This window comes from Thamnophis elegans, chromosome 6, assembly GCF_009769535.1.
Source record: "Thamnophis elegans isolate rThaEle1 chromosome 6, rThaEle1.pri, whole genome shotgun sequence".
NCBI lineage: Eukaryota > Metazoa > Chordata > Lepidosauria > Squamata > Colubridae > Thamnophis > Thamnophis elegans.
In genome coordinates, this window is record NC_045546.1 from 28,834,103 (window position 1) to 28,846,590 (window position 12,488).

Consider the following 12,488-nt stretch of genomic DNA (forward strand, 5'->3'; position numbering starts at 1 on the left):
TTATTTATTTACTACTCTATCCCAGATTTTCTCTCTTTGCATCCCCCTTATATGTTAATAAAGAAACTGCAATGTGAATTTTCATCTTTATTCAAAAGTTGGTCATTATGTGTTCAAGAAGTCCATCTTTAACTTAGGATGAATGGCAAATGCAGTTCAATTTATATAAAAATAGAGTTATACACATAAAATCTAAAACTTAAATTCGCACATATTGATGAATCCATTTGAGTGGACTATAACTTACTATAAAAAGTATCTTAGGTTCAAGGTGGATATTACAAGGATGTCTACTCAGTGAATGTCAGCTGTGAAAAAAAGCTGATTACATTCTAGGAACTTTTGAGAAAATAATGCTGTAATGCTATTATATAAATCTATGGTAACTTCATATCAAGAATACCGTATTGCAATTCTGGTTGCTATATTTGAAAAAAAATTGTATAATACAGCTTTAAAAGTGCAGAAGAAGGAAAATAAAATGAACAAGAGACTTAGTACATTCTTTATGAGAAACATGGAATATTTGAGATTATTTACTTTGTGAAGAAAGTAAATATAGCGGTACATAATCAAGATGTACAGAATCATGCATGACAAACAGAAAGTAGACAGTGCTAACTTTTTCACTCTGTTTCAAAATACTAAAACCAGTATTCATAAAGCTAAATGGAAGGAGATTTAGAGCATACAAAAGAAATTACTTTTTCGTACATAATTATAGTACTTCTGGGTGTATGGATCCTCTGGATCTAGCACTTTACCATATTTTGTACTGTATGGCACTTTGGTATGATGGTACTATCCCAGATAGACCCAGTGTGAAATCTGAGGATCCTTCTAGATTCACAATTCCAGCTTAAGGAGCAAGTGGCAGTTGTTGCTAAGAGGTCCTTTTCACAGCTTCATATTGTATATATACAAATATATATGTAATATATATGCAAAATATATATGTAAAAACATACATACATACATACATACATTCCATATAATGTGGGTAAAATGAGTGTAAAAGGATCCCTCTGCCGCAGCATAACTGCTATTCACCAAAGGATCGGCACCAGTCCACTGTTGGAGACCTCTGAGGCAGAGGTGGTATTCAGCAGGTTCTGACCAGTTCTGGAAAACTGGTAGCAGAAATTTTGACTAGTTTGGTGAATCCGTAGATATCACCTCTGACTGGTCCCATGGCCATCTATTCTCTGTCTCTCAAGTCCCAGCTGATTGGAATGAAATGGGGATTTTACACTAACCTTCCCCTGGAGTGGGGAAGGAATGGAGTTTTTACAGTATCCTTTCCTGCTGTGCCCACCAAGCCACTCCTACCAAACCATGCCACGCCCACCAAACCATGCCACACGCACCAAACCACGCCCACAGAACTGGTAGCAAAAAAAAATGAATCCCACCACTGCCCTGAGTGAATACACTTCCCAGTCTATGATGCAATATTTTCTCCATAAGACACATAGACATTTCCACCCACATTTTTTGGGGGGGAGGAGTGTGTCTTATGGAGTGAAAAATATACCATGCCCTTGATGTATTATCAGAAAGGGAAGAAGCATTTTGCCAAGATAAAATGGAAGAGATTGGAAAACCATCAAACATAGGATTCAGATTTAACAAAGAAGTAGAAAAACACATTTCTAAATGAGTGTGAAGAGAGGGCATTTTGCTTCTCTTCTGTGGCCTCTACCTCTTTGAAAGACTTACAAAACTCTTCCATCGTTGTTAAAATATAATCATTAATGGAGCATCAATTATAACTAAAAGAAAGTGGCTCATCGTGATCCTAAACTGTGAATATTTTTAAATAGAATATGAAACTAGCAACGTCTATTCTTTTTGGCAATTAAAAAGTAGTTGGTCTGTGTTTTGTTAGAATTCAAAGCAGTCTATTAACTGCTACACATAAAAATGCTATTGATGGAAGTGGTCATTTAAAGTTGGCCTATTTGTCTCTGGTAATGAATAAATGTTTAATTAATATGCAATAACTTTTGCAATCAAATGAGTTTTGTGTGTGTATGTGTTTCTAATTAATAGAACTGGCAGATTGAATATTAAGTTAAACTGCTAGAAGAGTGCACTATTTATTAGTGTTAAATATATGTGCAATATTTTTATATTCTTCCAGAGCTGTTAAATCACAGTAAATATGTCTTTATCAATTGCCAGTCAATTAATATCCAATACATTTCCATTTTGTGCAGCACATGATCTTCTTAACTTTACTTATTATTCTAACAGAGCTTGTAAAGCCTATTTTTAATCTTGTAAAAACCTGAAAATAAAAAAAAAGCTTTTCTCAAACAATTACTCTGCAGATCAACATATCTTGAAGATACAAGGCTGATAAAGACTATTACATTTTGCTGCAGTTCAGTAAAACTGCCTAACTATGTATGTCTGTAGAATTTTCACAAACCTTTATGGGTTTGCAGAATTTGAAACAGGACACAGTCAACAAAATACAATCAATTTATGATTTTTTTCATTGCTCTATTAATAATACAGGGTTAGGCTTTAGTTTCAGTTTTAAGCAGCATTTCTTTATAAGATTTATTTGGAACTATATGAGTTTAAAATATTTGTATATTTTAGCCAGCAGTATCAAATTTTAGTTTATCAAAATATGAGCAATTCCCAATTTACTTTTAAAATGTCCCTACACTCCCTGTTGTTTTGGTTGATAAGAACAGCTATATACCGGAGAAAGGATGGCTTGAATCTTAACTCTTCAATTTAAATTGACTCATTATTCCTTCTCTTATCACTTGAAAAGTCTTGTTGCCTTCTGATCTCAAATCATAAGTTTGAATCAAAATTTAAGACTATGAAACATCAAAGTCTTCCATTTGAATCAGTGCTCTGGTAATTATCAAACTCCTACTTTCCATTATTTAGTAGTAGTACTACCATAATAATATAATACTGCTTCACCTATCAATTATCTCTGCCTTAGTCTTCCTATTTCACTGGGATTCTCTCCTGGCTGGAGATTTTGGGGTCTAAAATCCAATGTAAATAAAGAATATAGAGAGATGTGTCAAAAGCTATAACAAGTTGTAACTAAATTGTTTTTGTTTGACTTGTGTTCAACTTAGTTTATGATAGATGAGTAATGTAAAGAAAAATGATGTAACATATTTTATGACCATTTAAAAGAACGAAATATTTGACCTTTTTATAATATATATGGGGACTCTCTTTTTCTTGGATTTAATCATGTTTCAAGCAACCACTAGGTGACAGTGTTTCAGCAAATTGTTATGTTAAAAAAAACATGCAAGGGTTTCTGCCTGTTTTGGTATATCACATATAGACAGAACCAGCTGTTTTTGTATCAATAACTGAAGGTCAGTAATAACTCATAGTCAGTAACAGTGTCACCCTGTACAACACCATCATGCAATTTATACATTATAAAAAACTTCTTCAATCTGGCATTGGCAGTCATTTGTCATATGGATGCTACTTTTTATCCCTGAATAAGTTGAACTGAAATAAAACATATTATTGACCTAGGAGAGCATTCACTAAACACTTTGTAGAAATATAGATTTTTTCAGTCATTTAATTATGATACATGCATTCCAGTTTTAGCATTTCAATAAATCTTTTTATTAGGATAAATATGACCATTTTGATATACACAACATGTAGTTTTTGCATTGAAACAATTAATATGAAAAGAATGCATAACAGGGGAAATTATTTGTATACACTATATAGATAAGCAGAACTACAAACAAAAATCACATAAATGAAGAAATGTACTTGAAAACACATGGAGATTTTTACTAAAAATTGTAATTAATGAATTAATATCATAGCCCATATCACATATACGACATTGGGTGGCTAAAAATAAAAATAGATAAGAATTAAATAAAGCCCATCCAATGTAATAAAATAAAATACATAGTAGATAAAACAATTGCTAACTCAGTCATGAGACAAGAGAGAGAAGCGGGGGTTGATAAAACAGATAAGACAAATCTGTACACAAACAGAGAGACAAAAGGAAACAGAAACTAGATGCATTAAAACAAATAAATGACTACAATCTATCATTTTGGGCCTGTTAAATCCTGAGTACTATTGAATATTGTAACTCTAACACTCTGATAGTTTTCCACGTTTGTCCCATGGAGATCCAATATATTTCAATGAACAGAGAAGGAAACAGATACCTCAATGTGCCCCTGACCCATTGTAACAATATTTTAAGACAGCCCTTTCATATTGCTCTTTAGCCTTAGCAATAAAATCTTGTGAAACTACAATAATAAAAGCATGTGCCAAAGGTAATTTGTAGAGAAATAAACAGGGAAATACAAACCATGAAGGGAAATTATCTCTTAATAAACATTATAACTTGACTCGGGGAAAGAAAATAAACAGCAAAGATTATAGCTTTAAACAGAAAAAAGGCCACTGAGCTCAGTTTTCAAAGAAAGTTTATTTTTACCCTTTGTGGGAAGCTTACTTTTTCCCATCAAATATTTTTTTTCTAAACAGGAGTGTCCAGTATTTGACTTCATTATAATTAATTTGATTTCATATTGTGTGAAAATCCTAACACTAGATCATTCAAAGATCATTTCTCAAAGACTAAAGCTGTCACGTTCTGAGCATGCGCTAAAATAAAGAGTTTAAGCGGGAAGCACTCGACACCCGATTGGCTGATCGTTTGACAGCTCCTGTATAAAAGGGGAGCTGTCCATTCCTGTCTGAAGCCGGTTCTGAATGTTAGCCTGTACTTGTCAGGGAATAAAATTTGTTAGCCTTTATTCCCGTCTCCGCCTCAGTTCTTCTGGCTACCCACGGGTCCTGGTACACACCAAAAGCAGAATGTAGTAGAAAGATAATATTGTACCTGGGCATTTGTTGTTCTATTCAGTGGCAAAACAGTCCACTTCAGATTCAAAAATTAGTAGTTGCATGTTGCTAGATGTTTAATAAAAACCTGCATTCCTAAATTCAAATGAGTGACCTTTGGAGAATTTTAAAAAAATGTGACCCCTCTTCAGCATTTGGAATTTTAGCTGTTACTCTGCCTTCATCACATGATATTAGTTCAATGACTGACTACTTACAAGGTTTGAAGAAAGAACATTAAAAAATAGCGACAGTGTGAATGAAGTGTTACTGCTGTAACTGAATGTCCATTTCCTCAGGAAACTTGACATTTGGGCTCCAGATAATAGATTCACTCTCCATTCAAAGCTTCAGCTATGCAAATTTCGATCAGGGAAATTTTATGTACATGCTGTCTTTAATGTCACTTGAGGTTTTTTTTTTCTTTTAAGATACTGATACTCAACATCTTTGTTCATATAATATAAATTGTATCAGTGCAAGAATCTGTTTTGGTCATGACCTGCCATGGTGATAAGAGTAGGTAAAACACTAAAGCATTAGGACTGTCATATAGAATAATTTGGGAGGGGGATTGTCCTTGGATTGTACTAATTTACATAGCAAATGATGGGTCACATGCTTCTTCCGTAAAAAAAATTCTGTCCAGAACATATTTATCAGGAAAAATAGTTTCAGATTTGTAGGCATAATAATGTCTGCATTATTTATACATTTCAGGAATGGTTTTACTATGGAGCTTTATTTTCTGTAAGTTAATCTCACAACATAAGAACAGCTCCATGGGATCAACCAAGACTCATTTTAGACCCATATATTTATACCCATGCTCAGATCTGCAGTTATGATAGAAAACAATAATTTAATGGGTTTTTTTAAAAAAAAAAGCATAAAAAGAACATGTCAACTGGAATAATTTTCAACTGCAGCTGCAGATAGCATAGAAGACATCTGTTGTTTCTTTTTTTTAAAAAAATATTTTTATTTCCATTTTCATAACATACACTCACATGTATACTATACATAGCCAGTCTCATATAGTATTAAATAATAATTACATCAGTTCCTCTTGTCAACAATGCCCAGAAAAATAAAAACCCATTATAGCTCTTCTGCTCTCCATACCCCTTTCTTCTACCTCTCTCCAACTTTCTATCTTCCCTCCATCATCCTTTCCTATTCTACTTCCCCTTCCTTTCTCCTTCTCCTCTCTCTACATTCCACTCCTCCTTATCCTTATCCTCCTCATCTTCCCCCTTTACCCTCTCTCCTATCCCTCTCTTCCCATCTTTCAAGACATCTGTTGTTTCATCTACATAATTCATATATTGTTGTATGACCACTTTACAATGTGTATGTGTATTTGTACATATGCACTGGCAATCATAGGAAAAATTTCATACCATGTTTCCCTAAAATTAAGACCCTGTCTTATATTTTTTCCATCAAAAAATACACCAGGTCTGTGTGTGTGTGTTGGAGAATGTCATCCACTGACCCAGCTCACTTGCGTGTGTCGCCCCAGCCTACTTTTCGCTGTCAGAGGCCTTCAGGAACTTCTTCAGCTTCAGATAGTTGCAGCCAGGCCTCACACACTTTGGGCCATTTCTTCAGGAAAGGCCTCTGTTATAGCCCAGCAACAGCCTGTGCTGCGCTCTAATTGGTCGGGTCAAAGCACAGCCTGTGATTGGAGGTTCTAATGACAGTTGGTGACCTGAGGGTATAAATACCGTGACAGTTGTAACAGTTGCTGAATCGCTGTCATCTCGCAATAAACATCTTATTCTCTGATTCCATGGCTCCTGCGTCTTTCCCTCACAACATATACAACAGCCTCTGTAGCAGATCCGGAGCTCTGTTATCAGCTACAGATGCCTTCAGGAAACCCTTGCTGGCTGCAGAAGAAATGGGCCTAAGTGTACAAGGCCTGGCTGCAACTAACTGAAGGTAGGCAGTAGGGCAGCTCCACACATACCCAAACCCACCCTAGCTTAATTTGCGGGGTTTTAATTAGGATTTATATTCTGGATCATGAGATTAGGGGAAGAAGGCAGGTGAGTTTAGGTAGCTATATGTGCTATTCTCTTCCAGTGCTAAACTGCTTTTCCAATTTTTGGCTTTTTTCTGGAATATTTTTTTCTTCAGTTCCCAGTCAGTTTTTGATCTGTAACTTTTGTTTTCCAGCTTTTCCCAACAAATCAACCTTGGTCCCATTTTGTTCTATTCTCAAAGAGATGCTCTGGGGATTGACTGATAGAAATTGGTGGAGAGAGCATTATTTTATATATTTTACCTCCAGCGATCCAATGGGTTGGAAAGTGTAAGAGAGAGAGAGGTATTTAGGAGCAGAAAACATTATTTTGTAAAAAGAAACTAGTGACATTGTAAAAAAAATGTAATAATGAAACATATGACATAGACATGTAGTATTTTAAAATGCTATACATGTATGTCATATGTTTCATTATTACATTTTCTTACAATGTTATTTTACTTACTTTCTGTGTGTGTGTGTGTGTGTGTGTGTGTTTGTAATATGTTTGGTTCCTTGTATGAATAAAAAATAAGTAAAATAAACATAAAAAAAGAAAATTGGGATTTGCTTATGCTTGTGTTTTTTCAAAATTCTCTACTTTGGTATTTCAGTCTGTCATCTTAGAATCAATTGTGGTATTCAAGTTTTTGCCTGTCAAATATTTTATCATCAATCATCCGCATGGACAAAGAAATAGACATTTCCATGAAATGGAGTTGGTCCTCATTTTCTTCATTCCCTATGATATCTTCTTATAAACCTGCCTTGTGTTTGTAGAGTGATATGGAGAGATGGATGACTTTCAGAATGCATGGAGATAGATATCTTTATTGGAAAGATTGCAGTTATGAAGGTAATGAAGCTCTAAGGGCAAAACCAATCAAGAGGAAAATGCTATAGAGAATTAGCAATTTTTTAAAAAAAAAATTGAACATACAAGGACAGTTTACTATTCATATGTTATGGCAAATACCTTCCACTTTCCATGACAAAAATGTGGATATCTACAAAGTGGGCCAAAGAAGGCAATTCTGAAATGAAGTGAGCCGAGGTGGCGCAGTGGTTAGAGTGCAGTACTGCAGGCCACTTCAGCTGACTGCTATCTGCAGTTCGGCGGTTCAAATCCCACCGGCTCAAGGTTGACTCAGCCTTCCATCCTTCCGAGGTGGGTGAAATGAGGACCCAGACTGTGGGGGCAATATGCTGACTCTGTAAACCGCTTTGAGAGGGCTGAAAGCCTATGAAGTGATATATAAGTCTAACTGCTATTGCTATTGCTAAGTGATAATACCATCGTGTAAATGCTATGTCGTACATACTTGTGTCAAATAGTGGCATACAAGTTCATTATCACAGCATTTATGGGATGATATTATTGTGCACAAGTTGTCATTTGGAATCAGATGGTTAATATGGGTCATTGCTCTGCACAGTACCCTTTAACCATAATAGGATGGTTTTTTAAATAAATATTTCATACTATTCTTCTCCGTAATCACTTTTTACTTTTAACACTGCTGTATTTCATATATCTATTATGTTCATATTGTTTATTTACATTTTCTTCTACTTTATTTTCAGAGGTGCCAATAATGCAGATATTAAAAATAATCAACACAGTACAAAACAATATGATGAAATAATTAATAAATTTATTAAACTCAATAGTTCCTTCTACTCTTTCGTTAAAAGTTGCTGGAGAACTGATCATTGTAAGCAGTGGTGGGTTTCAATTTATTTTATTACTGGTTCGCTCATGGGTGCATGTGCAGAAGCATCTGGGCAGGTGTGCGGAGGCTCCCGCCGCTGCCACTACCAGTTCGCCCAATCCGGGGCAAACTGACAGAAATCCACCTCTCATTGTAAGGCATCCAGCTTCTGTAGGAAAATCATTCCATTATTTTGATGCCATAGTAGAAAAACTCCTGTTCCTAAATCCCATTTATGTATAAACTTGGATGATACATTTGACGACACTTACATTTTTTTTTCTTTTTCTTCATGATTTTTATGAAGAGAAAGAGTTAGATAAGGCAATTAATTGCATAACTTTTCTCATCACAGATTGGTAAACTCATTCTTCTCCCTTCCTTTTTAAAAGAAAGTGTTTTAAATGCAGATAGTATTGTTAGGCCACTTAATTATTTTGGAATAAGTAGCTATGGCCTACCATTCTTAATCATTGCAGGTTTATGAATCATAATTAGGGGAAAATCATCTTGATTAAAAGCTCAGCATTCTTGATAAGAAAATAAAAGGGTAATCTGGATAGATCATATTTGAATGTACAAATGGTACAGAAGTCAAGTTTCAAATGGAACAATTCTGAACAAGTTGTTTCAAAATTGAATTTGTATGAAGTTACTTCCACTATGTTTAATGAAACTCGTTTGCAGATTGTATATAGACTATTGATAGCTTTCAGCTGATCTGAGCAATGAAATTATCAGCTCTGACTTTTACTGGATAAGTTTTGAATTCTCTAAAAACCATTACTATTATATAAAGGAAATACTTTAATGAAAAGGATGAATTGCATCTGTGTTGCATTTATTCATATATGCTGATATTTGCTCTCCTATCTTCACTAACAATAATACCTTTGCAGGATTGTTCAGTCCAAAGAAAATGAAATATATTCAGTATTCAACTGCTAACTGCATAAGAATGTACTTATGTAAATGCAGGCATTGCATTTTCTGTCCAGATGTCATTACCAATTAAAAAGAATCTAAAATAATGGAAATCAGTCATAACTATTGAAAAATCAACAATCATCTTCATTTTCTGAATATTTCTATCTGATTTTAAACAAGATTAAGCTGACAAAGAAGACACTGGATATATAAATGCATATAAAAGTATATGCTATTTGAAATCCTACAGAAAACAGGCATCCTAGCTATAGAAAAGGTCCTCACAGTCTGCCAAATCTGTATAAATAAGGGGATTCACACATTTCAGCTACCCACACATACAGACATTGTGTGAAAAGCTCTATTATTAGATGCAGATAGCTAGCCTACCTTGAGTTCTGCTGTCGGAGGTGTTCACTGAATAATAAAAGGAATACAGCTTTTTGTTTACATTTATAATGTAATAAATCAGTGAAACTTTTTCTGATGTTTGAAAGTTGTGACATTCTTAAGAAGTTCTTCTGAAATACAGCTTAATCTCAGTACAGAATACAAGCTGGACATCTGTTTTTCTCTGACTAGTTGTTATCTCTTATCCAAAGTATTTTGTTCCCTCTTATGAATGTAAATATTACCTTTATGGAGTTAATAGTTTCCACATCATTTCTTGTTTGTAAACAAAAATTGTTATTAAATTGAGGAAAACAGTACGGATGAATTGGTGGTGAGAGAAATAGGATGGGATTCACTCTTTTTGGACAAATGATAGTTTTATAATATTAGAAGAAAATATATTGTTGGAACTGATAGAGGAATAAAAGGTTGGATTAAATATTTGTATCCATTTTCAGTACTAAAAAATTTTCCCATTAAATATTTTAGACAACAATTCAGCATTACATGAATTCAATTGGACAACATCATTAATGTCCAGCCATTAAAAAATCAATTTCTTGGATAATTTATTTGAAAGTAAAAATCTAAAAGTAAATCTAAAAGTAAAAAGGTACTTTATATATTTTTACTTTAAATTGTAAAATTAAGCAGTGGCACTGAATAGTTATGCTGAAAAATGTTTTTGCAAATAAACAACATCTATTTAACACTAAGGGGAAAATAAGTCCAACATTTCACTGACATTTGAGGAAGAAACAATACAATTAGTCTATATTTATGTATGTGTGTATGTGTGTGTATGTTTGTATGTATGTATGTTTGTTTATGTGTGTGTGTATCTATATATCTATATACATACATACATACATACATACATACATACCATATAATGTTAAAGGCCATGGCAATATAATGGTTATGGTGATGATCAGGACTAGGGAGACCCAGATTCAAATCCATCTTCTTCCATGGGAATTCATTGTGTGACTTTGAATCAATTACTGTCAGAGTTATAACAGGATAAAATTTGAAGTGGGACTCTATGTAGGCTTCCTTGAGGTCCTAGAGAAAAGGAAGTATATAAATAATTCAAATCAGGAATGATAAAATAGAACTCTCAGTAACTGGAACATATGTCAACACTGTTATTCTTCCTCCTTGTTACAGGAAAGTTATTGTTGCAGCCCACACTGTTCTGTACCCTTATCCACTAAGAAACTCTGCAAAGTTCACCAAACTGCTCCTAAAAGCTATTAAGTAAATAAAAGCTTACAAAATGAATTATGAACCAAATAAGTTACCTTTGAATCTGTTGTTCCCAATATTTTCAATTCAACATTGAGTCCAAAATATAAAATAAGAATGAATGTGATTCAAGTATTTGGAATAATGAGGGGAAGAGACTCAAAGTAAGCAAATACCCATCCACAAACAATAGTTACTGTCTAATTTGAGGCAATGAAATCCAGTACATTTTCAGAATCTTATTTGCTTATTTAAATATTTATTTAAGAAAAACAAATAACATTGTATTATTTATCTATTAAGATTATTTCCGACATCAAATCAAACATTCATAATACATTCCAAATAAAATAAATAATCCAAGATTATAATAAAGAAAATAAGACAAGTAATGCAGTACAATACAATGAAGAGGAAAAGGCAATTAGCTAAGATAAGATCCTATGAGCTATATAGCAGTTGTGAAATGAATTGAATTTTTTATTCATTTTACAGAAGCCATGGTGTCCACCAACTGAAACCTAGAGTAAAAGAATCACACGCAAGTAAATGAATTCTGACCTCAGAAATTTATTTCTGAACTCTGTAAAAGAATACAACTCAAAGCCATTCCCCCAAAACCATTTTCTGATTATTCCAAGTTTTCTTTATTATAGCAACTTGTAGGAGCTGAAAAGGAGGATATAAGGATTCTGCTATTGTTTTTTTAAACAATTTTTATTTGTTTTTGAACAAGGCCAAACAAACATAAAAATTAAAATTAAAAAAACCCAGGCTCCATTACAAATTGTAGAAAGTGTGTCAGTTGGTTACAGTATTTCCATGCATCTCTTCCATAAGCACCACCTGCTTTTCATATCAAATCACATAATTTAAATTCACCTATATTCATGTATATCACAATTATTATATCGGAACCTTAATTTGACTATAATTGTTTTTACATCCTTTTATAGATAATATTCAAAATCTAGAATAGGATTATATGATAACTTTCCATTAAAACATCCTAAGATCATCCAATCACAATACATCTTTATAACATATTCTAGATGAAACTTTTAAACCTTCTCTCATAATCTCCATGTGTTGTTTATATAAAATTTCATAGTATCAAACTAATATATCTATATGTATTGTTATCATTATTAATCATTATTTAACTATAGCTATTGTCGCTTCATTTTATACATACTACTAGTAAACTAAATTTAGCTTAATTTTTTATTATACATTTTCATTGCATCAACCTGTATCTTTCTGGTAATAGTATGGTCTTATATCTC